This window comes from Cygnus olor, chromosome 10, assembly GCF_009769625.2.
Source record: "Cygnus olor isolate bCygOlo1 chromosome 10, bCygOlo1.pri.v2, whole genome shotgun sequence".
Taxonomy (NCBI): Eukaryota; Metazoa; Chordata; class Aves; order Anseriformes; family Anatidae; genus Cygnus; species Cygnus olor.
Genome location: NC_049178.1, coordinates 6,146,952 through 6,160,263, shown reverse-complemented (window position 1 = coordinate 6,160,263; position 13,312 = coordinate 6,146,952). Strand labels below are relative to the sequence as shown.

At 34.7% G+C, this 13,312-nt stretch overlaps 1 protein-coding gene across 3 annotated transcripts in view; it reads right to left on the bottom strand.

Moving 5' to 3' along the window:
• Nucleotides 1-13,312, bottom strand: part of LOC121075679 (centromere protein P) — a 138,826-nt gene that overhangs the window by 45,927 nt on the left and 79,587 nt on the right. The gene's annotated exons all lie outside the window — the stretch shown is intronic.

Here is a 13,312-nt window from a genome sequence, read left to right as displayed (position 1 = left end):
CTTCACTCTGGAATTGAGGGTTTCATGATGCATTTCCCAAACATCCCAATCTACTGCCAGCAAATATGCTATATAATCAGCATAAATACATCACTCACGACCAGTTAACAGTGAAGGTTCCTCCCCCCCCCATTTTAACATACTATAGACAGTATATACAAACACCTGAATTCTGTTTTCTCTGAAGCTATACAATCATGATGAAAGCAAAATTACCTTGTTCTAACTTTAAGTTCTCTCTTATTCAAATAAACTATTACCTGCAAGGCACATTGGTACTTCATGTGCAGTGAGTCAAAATACAATGTATCTCTTGTAAGAAAAAATCCTAAAATATGTGGACTGTTGTAAAAAGATTGCTTTGGATATTTTGTTGGTCACAAGTCATATGGTAATGATTTCTTTCTCCAGTATGTGCTTTTTCACTTTTAAGATATCATAAAAGTGAATTCTAAGCAAGTCATTTGTCTAAGATCTTTCCTCCGGTCACTTAATACAATGAGTACCGAGCTTATTTGAAGTTACACTATGATGAGTTGTTCATACAAGAAGCACTTGATAACATAACATGACAAAGTAAAGTTATGGTACAAACATAATGCCACAGCAGTGAAACAGAGAGACTGAAGGAAAAAAATTCTGGAGACAGAACAGAAAAGTAGCACAGGCAAAAGACCAAGAAGGAGAAAGAAGTCAAGGGATGGATGTTATGTAACAAATGGATGGTTGCTCACTTAAGAAATACATGGACAATTAAACTTGATAACGTTTCCATATGCCAAATGTAAGCAGTTTAAGTCCGCTCACTCTTCAAAATCAGCCGCTAAATTGGAAGTGAAATGGGCTTTATTTTAAAATAAATAAATCCGTCTACTTTTTAAGAGTGAGTCTCAAAGGATTTTATAAACAAAGCAAACAGGATTATAACCATTTTACAGCTTGTGACAGTAAGACAGAGAAGTGACCCGACCATTCTTGGTCAAGAAAAATATGGGAACAAAGTCAGAATCTTTTGGCTACCAGAAGGGTAAAAATATGCAAAGACAGCTCAACAAACAAGAAAATAATAGTAATAAAAAACCCTACAGCTACTGTTTATTCTCTAAAATATGTTTTAGTAAATAATTTTTGCAGGCTTGCATTGCAATTTAATATACTTCAATAGGCATTTAAGAATAGAATATAGTTCTGTTAAAGTATTATTCGTCTCAGAAGGCTCTTATAGAAATATTATGAAACACACCCTGTAATAACCTTCTTGTAATATTCTTCTGGAATTGAAATAATTTGCTTGAGCCCCAGTGGTACCAATCCCTCGAAAATCTGCTAAGTCTTACAGACGTTGACACCACCTGATCAACAAGAAGCTCAGCTGAGATGCTTGGAGAGACTTCCCATTACTCCTAGGCAGGTGGCATGACGACTGCCCACAGGAGTTCAGTGTCTGCAAACATGCAAATCCCTGCTGAGAATGTGACTCAGGAAAAAAACTGTTAAGCCAATCTTTTATCAAGTAACAATTTTGAACCAAAATCAGGTTTGGGTGGACGCACAGAAGTGCTCTCATTTCTCCTGTTCTCCACATGCAGATGTAGCTGCGGTTCATAGTCCGGGAGAGACTCAAGAGAGAACAAGCTGCAGATTGCTAAGACTGCAAAGAGATGTCTCATTAACCATTTAACCATTTTTTTTTAACCATTTAAGAGAGCAAACTGCTTGGAGTAGGGCAAAAATCTGAATAAAATCCTGTTAGTCACCCAGCCATAGACAAATGTAAGGTACATATATCTGAATATATGGGTGTAACGTGTATGTTGTAACTATGAGAGGGTAATATATAAAGGCAGTAAGAGACCAAGAACTGCAAAGGTTAGGATTCAACAGCATTAGTAACTTCAAAACCACAATGCTTTGAGGCACAAGAGGAAATTTGGGGCTTTATACTCTGCTATATTTCTAAGTCACTATTTGCATTGTTCACGCATGCATCATACATAACAACTTGGACAAGGGCTGCTAAATCCTTCAGGCAAGTCCCATTATAAGCTCAAACGTGATGTTAATGCTTCACCATAACAGAATAAATCTTGTGGTTACCACCTTATTAATAGAAAATGAGTTGGCATTGACATTGAGTAGGATCTTTCCACTGGTTAAATCATAAGAGAACTTGGAGAATCTGCCTGAGCTGTTGTTTTGTGCACAGGGGGACATACACATCTGGTAAGATAAAAACTGCAAAGGTGTCCAACAAATAAGGTTGTTACCATGAAAGCTTGGATAGCTTTCTGAGTTTGAAGCAATAATTAGAGTCAATGTTTCCTCTAAGATAAGGTAGAAGCACTTTCTTTTGAAAAAAAACACCAGGAAATAATAATAATAATAATAAAAAACCAAACAGAAAATAATAGTAATTTCAGTTGTATCTAAGTGAAATTGCTATTATTTCTTCCATGTGTTGAGGCTGTTAGAACCTTTGCATTCCCCAAAATGTAGAGTCCACAGTACATACTGTTCTCCATTTTCTGTTTCAGTTCAATAAAGAATAAAGAGATCTCCTGCTGTCAAAGCTAGAAATCACTCAGCTTTGCCCCAAAAAGAAGTTTCAGGCATGACTAGTAGCTTCCTAATGGCCCAAGACAACAAAGTGAATTTCACCCAAGTAATTCTGTTTTACATAACACTATTGAGAGTTGCTGACACCATTTCTGAATTTTGATTCTGAAACACACATCATGCTTGCACATACTGCAAAAACACCTTGGTGTGCGATAAGAAAAAAAAAATCAGAGCTGAAAAACATGATTTCATCATTTCTCTACCAACAACTTGGTTGCTATTTTACAAAAAGAAATAAACTTTTAACATTTCTCAAGGGGCAACTTTTAAAAAAACCTATATCATGGCAACAAAATAAACAGTTGGTCATTTCTGTTTTACAGTAATACAAATGTTAACTAGTTGAAACTCTCATGAAAAATATTTTCTAATTTGAAATACTATGTTTATATTCTAATACATGTACTTTTCAGAGAATACAAGATCACAGCCAGTAAAATATTAGAAATATGAGAAGATGCTACCAAAATGATTTTACACAATTATTATAATGACATCGATACAAAGCAATTTTCAACAAGCGAGTCTGTAGATTGTAAATTTACAGAGCTAGACAAGATCTGGTGCTCTGGAAGTTGGAAGCTCCTTAAACCCATGAAAACCTCTACTTGTTTGGAGGTGGTGGCACTTAACAGTGTCGCTGCAAGGAATTGCCTCCTTGGATTTACAGCCTGAAACAACATGCAAAGGGTCACTCTTTCTATTTAAGTGTAGAAAAGCAAAATGAGCACGCAGTATCAACAGACATTATAACTTTCATACAACTATTCATTGCTAAAAATATTTATCAAGGTTTTGGAAGACCAAAATTCAGGCCAAATCAGTGCTTAGAGGTGGGGGTCAGAATAACACTACGACCATCTTGTGGAATGTCCTAACCACAGAGGTGAAGTTCTTTGGAAAGAACGCATGTGTTTAAATTAGACACCTACTTCTAAAGCTTTTTATCCATGCAGGAGACACATAAAGATTCAGTGGACCAGAAATAGCAGTCAACTGTGTACCCCAACCTCATTTGGAGGAAACCCTGCACAATAGTCTTACTGTCTTCTTGAAAAGAGATAGAAGTATAAATGGCAATCCAAAAAGACTAGTTCATAATAATATGCTTGACTCATTCAAAAGAAACATTTCTGTTTTCTAATGAACAAAAGAGAGTGCCCTGCTGGTATTCCTTATTTAGTAACATTACCCTTCTATTATAGCTAGTTACCATTGAATCCCAAATTCTCCATTTCAAGGGAAAAGGCTTTAATTTTATTTCTTTTGGCATATTGAAAAACATTTTAAATGGGGGGAAAAACAGCAGACGTGAAATAAGAGCTCTGGTTTAATGATGTCAACAACTTCTGTACAGTTGAGAGGCCCAAAATATTGTGGAAAAATGTTGGAACACATTTTCCATCTAAAAGTAGGGAAGACGTCAATTACAAAACTCCTAAGATGTATTAAACAGATCTCCCTTTCACACAAAGAAGTGATCATCTCATCAACGTGCTTTTTTTTAAAAAAATATATATTCCTAATAAATTAACACAACACTTAAAAGTTTTATACTGATTCAGGCATTAAGCAGCTACACCTAAATGTTATCAAGAGTAATTTCAACGATTTTGCTCTAACTGCTAGGGTCATTCAATGGAAATACATTCTTCTGATGATACCAATGTACAAACTATGAAGTATCATTACATATGTCATGTTCCTTGCTAACTGACACCCTGCCCCCTTATGGGATAAACCCATAAATACTTTGTTTTTTTTTTTTTTTTTTTTTTTCTTTTCAGTAAAAGAAGTGAATAGAGAATATCAAACATAACATTTCAAAAACTTCTTTCATTACAGATGTTGCAGGATGAACAAGTCGTAACAGATACCACTTGACTAAATTACCTTTGGGAAAACATTATACAGCATTGTGCATATCTGAAAGAACTTACATAGTCAAGTACTGCATAAAACACTTTGATTCATACCGTAAAACAATTCAGGGTAAATTATGATCAGCTTTATGATACTGAAATACTCCAGCTAGTAAAGCAAAACTAAGCCAACAGACTTGCTAGCATTATGGTGTCAAATTTTTCACACAAAAAATAATCAGTCTTAAGGGAACGGCATAAAAAAAAGTCAAATTATCTCGGGGTGAATCTCAAAACTAAACAAAACAGCTGTCTTAAAAATCGCAGCTTTAATTTGCTTCAGGGAAACTAAAAGCAAAGGAACTTAATAAACTCCAGAACCCTTTCTCCACGGAACTATATTTGGTTATTGTCAAAGACAAGAGACTGGACTAGATGAGCTCTGATCTAATCCAGTACAGCTGTTCTTATGCTCTTATGTACTTTATACATAGCCCTGTCTAATTGTTGCAGTGAACACAGATTATAAAATTTCCCAATGCACAATCTGGGCACTGCAGTGAAGTTTCTTGCAGTAATACAGGACTATTTTAAAAATTCCCAGCAGTGAATTAACTTTCCCAGGATACTACAGGATATAAATGAAGGGGAATCTAATTTGAACAGGGAAGTGGGCTACAGAGCTGGTGACAACTTCACTTCCCATCACTGTCCAAGAGCTGTGTGCTGGTTATATTCAAGTCCACATAGCTTATATGAATCACTTTACACCAGTCACATGCTAAACCTAGAAGTGAAATTGGACCTATATCCCATACGGGTCTGTCTTTGATATCCATACGTGTCACTACAGAAGGCTATATAGCCCTTAAGCTCTGTCCTTGTGACTAGGAAAAGTCATTTTTACTTATTTTCACACTATCAGCTGGGAGTTCTAGTTTTATGGGTAATGAAGTTTGCTTAGGGCATTAATTTCAAAGCTGTATATTCAGAAATTGTAATTTTTCAGTCTGGGGAAATGTTGTTGTGCACCACAACCAAGCAAAGCACCATATTAATCTCAAGAAAAAAGACAGATATTCTCTCCTCCCCAGATTGCAGCTTCCTCTTATAAATTTCAATTTCTTTTCTACGGAAGGGTAAAAATACACAAAACTGTGCTGAATATATTAAGGAGCAAGGCTTTGGGTGGAAATGCCTGAACATTGCTTGTTTTTCTTAAGGTCCAATGACTATTGTACTGGACTCAAAAATCTGCCTGGTGTTTGGGACTTAAACAGGTTTAGCTATTCTTGTTTCCCATGAATACTAAAAGGCAATGACATTCTTGCCATGTGCTTCAGATCCAGTCCAATGAGTCTGCCACCTATAACGGCTACACTTTCTCTATACTCTCTACAACAAGTGAACAAACACTGAAGAGTTGAGCGAATTCTTCCAGTCTTCTTAAGCCATCCCGATTCCATTCATTACATGGACTTTTTTCAAGGATTCATGAATTAAAGTAAACAAAAGCATTAATGCTTGCTTCATTTAAAATGTTCATCTTCAAAAACATTTACTCCACAATGTCTTCTTTAATAGGCTGTTATGTAAGGAATTTCTTAGTGCCACTGAGTAAATGATTACTGTGGTTTGGTAGAATTTTAATTTCATTTTTGTTTAATTCTTTGTACAGGATACAGATATCCACATAGTTACTAACTATAACAATTTTTGTTATTTGTACCTTCTGATTTAGGTTATTTGTATATATGTAGTGTTGATAAACAGTTATCAAGACCAGCTAATGTACCATCTTCTACAAAGTACTCTGAAACAGTTCTGTTAATTCAGAAAAAATAATTTTCATTTCAAGTGTGTAGCATTATGAGTATTTACACAGAAAAAAATGTAGTCTTTGCATGCAGTATTAGTAAAATAAATCTATGTTTCTCTGTGGGAACTTTTCATATGACAGCCATTCCTAGGGAAAATACATAAAAGCTGACCTATTTTTTTCCACAAGACAGATATTTTTCTCAAAGGAATAATACTGAACACAGCTGTGGAAATATTAGATATTCAACAACGCTATCAAACAAGACAAGAATCTTCTAAGTGAATTATGCAATTATATGTTTAAAGGATTAAAATTAGGAAAAAGGATTAAAATTTACTTCATTTTTTTTCCACAGCAATTTCTCCAAACTCCTGAAAGTTGGCTATTCCATTACATCTTATCCTCCAGTCTCATGCTTTTCATTCCTTGAAAATCTTCATAGTTAGAGGAGACAGCCCTTCTGAATATTTCATGGTTCATAACCTTTTAAAAATTGATATTCTTTGTTAAAGAAAAAAATACATATATATATGGCTTGCTTTCTTCTAATGGAAGATGGTTCTGAACTTCAGTAAAACTTGATTCACTACCAGGGAGAACTCTTCTTCCATTTTTATCAGGAAAGTTTGGCTCTCATAACAGAAACTCAGGAAGCAAGACTTTTCCTCTTTCAATTAGACCAATTATAGTCTACATAAATCATTAAAATCTGCTATGCTTTCTTGCACATTACCACAGCTGTACTGTACGTTTCATTCAGTATTTCCTTTAATTTTGAGACTGTCAGCCACTCGTTTCATTTGTTACCTCTTTTTCTTGCATTGGAAAATGCAAAACAATTATTCTTTCTTTTTTGATGATGTATGGATTCAAATAGACCTGTGTTACATACATTGTGTCCTTATTTTGAAGGCTATTTGGTAATGCCACAAGTGAAAGAAATATCGATTAACTATGTTTTAGCTGAGGTAAATTTTTCAGGTAAATCTTCTAAGCAAAGAACAGCCCATGGTTTAAGTGAGGATACATGTATCTTTTACCTTAGTTGTAAAACATCTTATATAGAAATTGTAATAATAACACAGAAACGACAGTATAGTTGCAGCCTGAATCATATGCAGACAAATTACCAAAGATGTAGTTTGCTTGTTTAAAAACCAACAAATAAACAAATGTTATACATTGGTAAGGAATGTACTTTCCAAAGTCAAAGCTATTTAGCACTGCCGACAGCAAACCAAATGGAAATTACCATTTTGTGTAATACAAGTGTTCAAGAAAAAAAATCATAGCCTCTGCTTTACAAATTGTTCTACAAAGAAAAGATCTCATTTTCCATACCGCAAGTTAATATGGAATTATGATATATGTTTTTCTTTCAATTTACATAAGCATTTCCACTGAGTGGTAAAAGTAACTTCTATCATTAGTGAATTTCTATCTACAATAAAAAGCAGTGTAAAACTATCCAGGCAACCAAACATCTTAACTAATGCATTCCTGTATTTTCAACCAAATAACTTTAAAAATAGAACATCAAGATATCTGTCCAACAACTCCGACTTCTCTGCTAGTTTCTACATGGTATTTTAGCTTAATTGACAAGTTTTTTTCTCTTAGGTTTTCTTTGATTTTCTTGGCAACTCTCCTGTAACACCTACCACACCACAGCTCTCCACATGTAGTGGCAAGCAAGACTGAGCCCACACAGGTTCCAACAGCCGCAGCCTTTGTCAAGGCCTTTGATGTTTTGTTTTTTTTTTTTTTTTAAGTCAAAGTAGCCACTTTTAGGAAAGGCTAGAGAAGACTCATCTTTTTGAGTATCACATACCCGCACATGGAATAATGCCAAGAATGTGTCTGTTACTTAATACATGTAAGCTTTTTTTTTTTAAATATATAAGTGCAACTGGTATGAAAAGCTGCAAAACCTGAAAATATTTTCATAGAAAATATTAGATCTAGTTATTTAGTTATCACGTTATCTCATTTTCATAGAAAATATAGATTTAGTTATTAGATCTGTTACAGTACATCATATATTGCAAGGTTTTCCTCATTTACACATTTAGTTTCTGTATTTGTACCTTTTCTTCTTACCTTTGTGGTTTTCCCCTACAGGTGAAATAGGAAAAGAATGAATGCTAAAGATCAGCAATATATATGAGTAATTAAAGTAACTTTAATTTTCCTTTTTTTTTTTTTTTTTAATGCCAACTTGGAAAAAGACCCTACATATTACCTAATATCCATGATTTCATAATTCCATAATTATACGATAAAACAGTCTTAAAACTATAAGAGTTGCGGTTAACTACAAATAAAGCACACTCTTTCAGAAGTGTCCCAGCATCTTTAGTGTTAGACCCAACCTTGCACGACGGCTACTGCTACTGTGCCAACGGCACACAAATGAGACACTCCTACAGAATTCCCAAGAGCAAAACATGCATCTGAGAACACAGGCTAGATTAAGTAATATGGTAGGGCATGCACTCCTTCAGTGAGCTAATAGCCTTTTTTCTATTAGTAATGTTTCTGAAAGCTTTCATTTCAACTATTCCATAATAACAAACTGCATGTTTCAAAACTTGCAAACAGAGTTTGGAAATCTTCCTAGAAATACTGTTACTTTTTCCAGCTACATAACAGTATATGCTCAAAGTGCATGCAACCAATTTGCAGACCCATGTGCTTCATTAGACCTAAAAGTGCAAACAGTTGACAGTTACTATGTTATAGATGTCATATTTACTGCCTCCATTTTTAACAGTTTCTATCCTAAACTGAGTGAAAGTCATCTTCTATTGGATCCTTGAATTTCTAATGTAATACACATTACTTTTGCTGATAAGCAATGCTAGAAGAAAGCATGAGACCAAATTATATTATCTTTGCAGTCTGGCTGACATACTCTGAATACTTATTTATTTACTTATTTATCCCCCCCCCCCAGAATACAAAAGACTAGATGGACATACTTCTTTTTCTTACAACTACCACAACTACCAACTCAATGGAAATTGATGACAGATATTGCTTTAAATGCTGTTTTTTAGGTTCTGAACAATATGAATCTATCAAAAGGTTGCATATAAGAAAACTTTATCATTTACACTTCTGTAATATTCATACTGTTTGTTAAAACAACAGGAAAAATGGAAAAAATCAGCATATCCTTTCTTTGCAGGTGACCAGGTTCTATTTTTTTAAGTTGTTAAATTTTAACACTAAATATTTGATATTCTATGAGGAAATGTTGTGCTCAGTCAAGTTTGTGTTCAGAAACAAAAAATTCTCCTTATTATCTGAGTGATTCAGTAGTTTGGCACTGATTGCAGAATTTTTCATTTTAACTACTGTTTGATTTTCCATGAAAGAATGTCTGGGGTTTCCAATGTCTGTAAGAAAGATAAGTATCCGTATTCCATAAAAATGTCATCTAACGCTATCCAAACTTGTAAGTAGCACCAAAAGCAAGACTAACAATTGACATGTACTGAAACCAAAACTATTTCAAGACCTTCATTCGTCAAGCAGGTTATTTTTCAGGCAGAGCAGATTGCTGATCCAGTTAAGTGCACAAACTTTGTACAGGCTCAAGGAGATCAGCATCAAGGTGGGGAGAAGCTAGCTGGGGATTTCTTAAGCTGGCATTCCCACACCAAGAAATTTGTATTAATCTATAGCCTAAGGTAGAACAAAGTTAACTTACTCTCCTAAGGCAAGGCAAACTAACTGCAAAGATGAAAAATAAGACCTGTCTCTTCAGGTTACTATTTTGCCTCTCCAGTCAGTCACGGCTGCCACATTACTGCATGCATAAAACACTAAGAATATAAGAAGAAAACTTATTATCAGTGAATGTCAGCAGCATCTGATAAGTCACAATCATGTGGGAGCACGTACGTGCACACCGGACTTTATAGCTCCTCTAACACTGCAAGCTGTGACTTGACTCTCAGGATTGACATGTTGCTAATAAAGGCCAGACTTTAAAATGAAACAGAGCACTTTGTTGCAGTTTCTAAATCAGCTGCCAAACATATGTGAAAAAGTACACGCCAATTAACAAGTCACAGTTAATTCATACATACTAATAAATAAATATGATTATTTAATATATATACATATATATACTGAAGAGTCAGGATGAACCACAGAAGCAGAAGAGTACAGTTTTTCTGAACTCAGCTAGTTTGAATGGTGTAGTTCAACTGCAGCCAAAACACAGCTAAACCTAAACTGTGGGACTGCACTCCACATGGGCTGCTTGTGAGCATGAAAGGAATATGTCATCTTATTAAAATGTGATGGGCAGTCTCCAAGATAGATTTTTGCAGTTGACGTTAGATTCATCACTTTATGTAAACCACATTTATAAACAGTGCTAGTCAATGAAAAAGTATTTGTTTTGCCTTACAATAACAAATATATACAAGATCCGCTTCAAAAAAAAAGACAGCAATGTAAGCATAACCCACATATGGCAGCATATGCTTGACTGCTCAAACATATCAAGTAGTAGAAACATAGTTACTTTTGATGAAGAAAATCAAGATAGCATTTTATTTCAATGCTGTGACAAAGTTAAATATAAAACACCATCCAAAATTTATTCATTTGCAAATTTCACCACAGTGAAAGGCAGTATTCGGAACCACGGTTTCTTGGATATATTTCTGTCCTTTGACTCAGAAATTAATCTCCACTATTTGTAAATGTAAGTCAGACATTTTAAGGCAAGATAGAACTAATATGATAGATTCTGATACATATGATAGATTCTACCAATTCTTTCACTGCTGGAAATAAAAATCACTGAAAAGATCCAAAGATTGACCCCCAATAAACTTTTACTTATTTAAACATACAATATACAGGAGAATATACATACAGTTGCTAGCCTAGTTTCTACTGGGAAGTCTCAAAATAAAACCCCAACACCATGGATTAAATGACTATGACAGACATATTTTTCTGTCAGGCTGTTTAAAAACCAAATCTCATTGTTCATTCAACGGCAGTAGCAATAACAACATCTCCAACTGTATCACCTCCAATCAATTGCTTTGTAACAAATCCAAGAAAGCATTGTTCCCTCAAAAGGCTGCAGCTACATCCTTTGACTAGCCACTACACATTCCACAGAAGTACACTGTAGTCTTACCTGAAAAAGTGAGAGGAGAATTGAACCTAGTACCTAGCATCAAGTCATTCATTTGCACGCTCCAGCTTTCATTCAGAACTCTACAATTCTCCTGCTGTGCTGGCTCATGTAGTGCCATCGGGTCCAAAAATTAAAGTATATTGGAAACAGGGATCCTGGAGAGAAATTCTGCAAGAGTAGTTAGTTTTTGTAAATTGGAAATATGCTGCAAATGTTTAAAAGAACTGGCTCATAAATTAGATTGAAACCACTGGCCTATTTAATTTTTAGTACTGCTATTAACAGCCAACATCTAAAGGTCAGAATTTGGTAGTCAAGTGACCTAAAAAGGTGACTTGGGGTATTTTGTTTTAGAATGCAATCATATTCATAATGAAAATATGAAATCTGTATTTTGAAGTACTAAACAGCTTCATTACAAGAACAGTATGTCAATGGAAGCAATAATTGTTTCTATCATATTGATATGATAAATGGTACAAATGAATGAATAATCCATTATAATATAGCATGGTGACATTTCTTCCAGATGCTACTACTGTTCGTGTCAGCTTTGTAAGTCCGGCTGTGACTGACTTTATAGACATCGGAATGTGTTTCTATTATGAAAACCAACCAAAAAGAGAAAAGTTTTAAAAATATCTAGCCAAAACTGGGATGTTGCTAAACACCAGGAACATGGAGCATTGCTACAACAAGGATCAACCAAAATTGTTGATTCAACACCTTAATATTGAAATAAGTGAAAAAGAAGAAACCAGTATATTCATATCACAACCCTCAGACGCCCCTCTCTTCTATTAAAGAGCCAAGAAAATGTTGGAATTTTTTTTAGATAGCAATTTAATACAAATTTGCTCAAGTAAATGCATCCAAAACCAACGTATTCAAAACACAGGAGTGTTTGCTTAGGAAGCTTCGGTTTCTAAATACAGGCAAGAGAGTGCAGATATATGCAATTTGAGATTTCAAAAGAGTATAAGATTATCTCTCAGACTTTTACTTGGGAATATGATTGCTCTTGAAACTGTAATTTCATTCTTTGGGAACTGTGATAGGGAGAATGGTTCCATCATTCATCTACTGGAACTGGAGCACATGGAAAAACAATGCAGGAGGTAACACAAGCCTTATTTTGTTTGGTATGACAGCACCAAGGTTTTAATTTTGGGCATAGTATCTTTTTCTTCCTTAAGAAAACAACAGTAGACAAATCAACTAACATGTGACTTTAACTGTCATTTTGCAAGCACCTCCACATTACACATAGATTAAAATAAAATTCCAATCTATTTTTTCTACAGCAAGATCAGAGTTTTAACCCTGAAAAGAACTAATTAAAGAAATAGATGTGTCAGATGTGCATGAAACCGGGTAGATATAACGTGTTGTAAATTTAAAGACACAAACTCTGAAACTTCCGCTTTAGGTAAACTAAGTCATACAGTTCTGAAGCAGGCAGAAGTAGGCAGCCTACTCAAGGTAAACACCAAAACAAAACAGTTTCTGTGTGTTGTGCTGGGCGTATACAACAATACAAGTCATTGTAAATTCTCAGAGAATTTGTTTTAAGCTCACAACTTCACTCCTTATCACAGAATATTGTAAATACTGCCTCTGTTTTAAAACAAAGATATGCTTAATTTCTCATACACAACAGAAGTTAACTGTATTGACTAATAAAACCCGATCTGTATTTTACGTGCTTGAACCATCTCCCCTAGTCAGACAATAGTCTACTGAAAGCAAGGGTAGTATTTATACAGCACTACACAACAAAGTACTAACTTTGTAACTTTAGAAAGGTTTGGTTACAGGCGGATCACTCACTACAGGCTA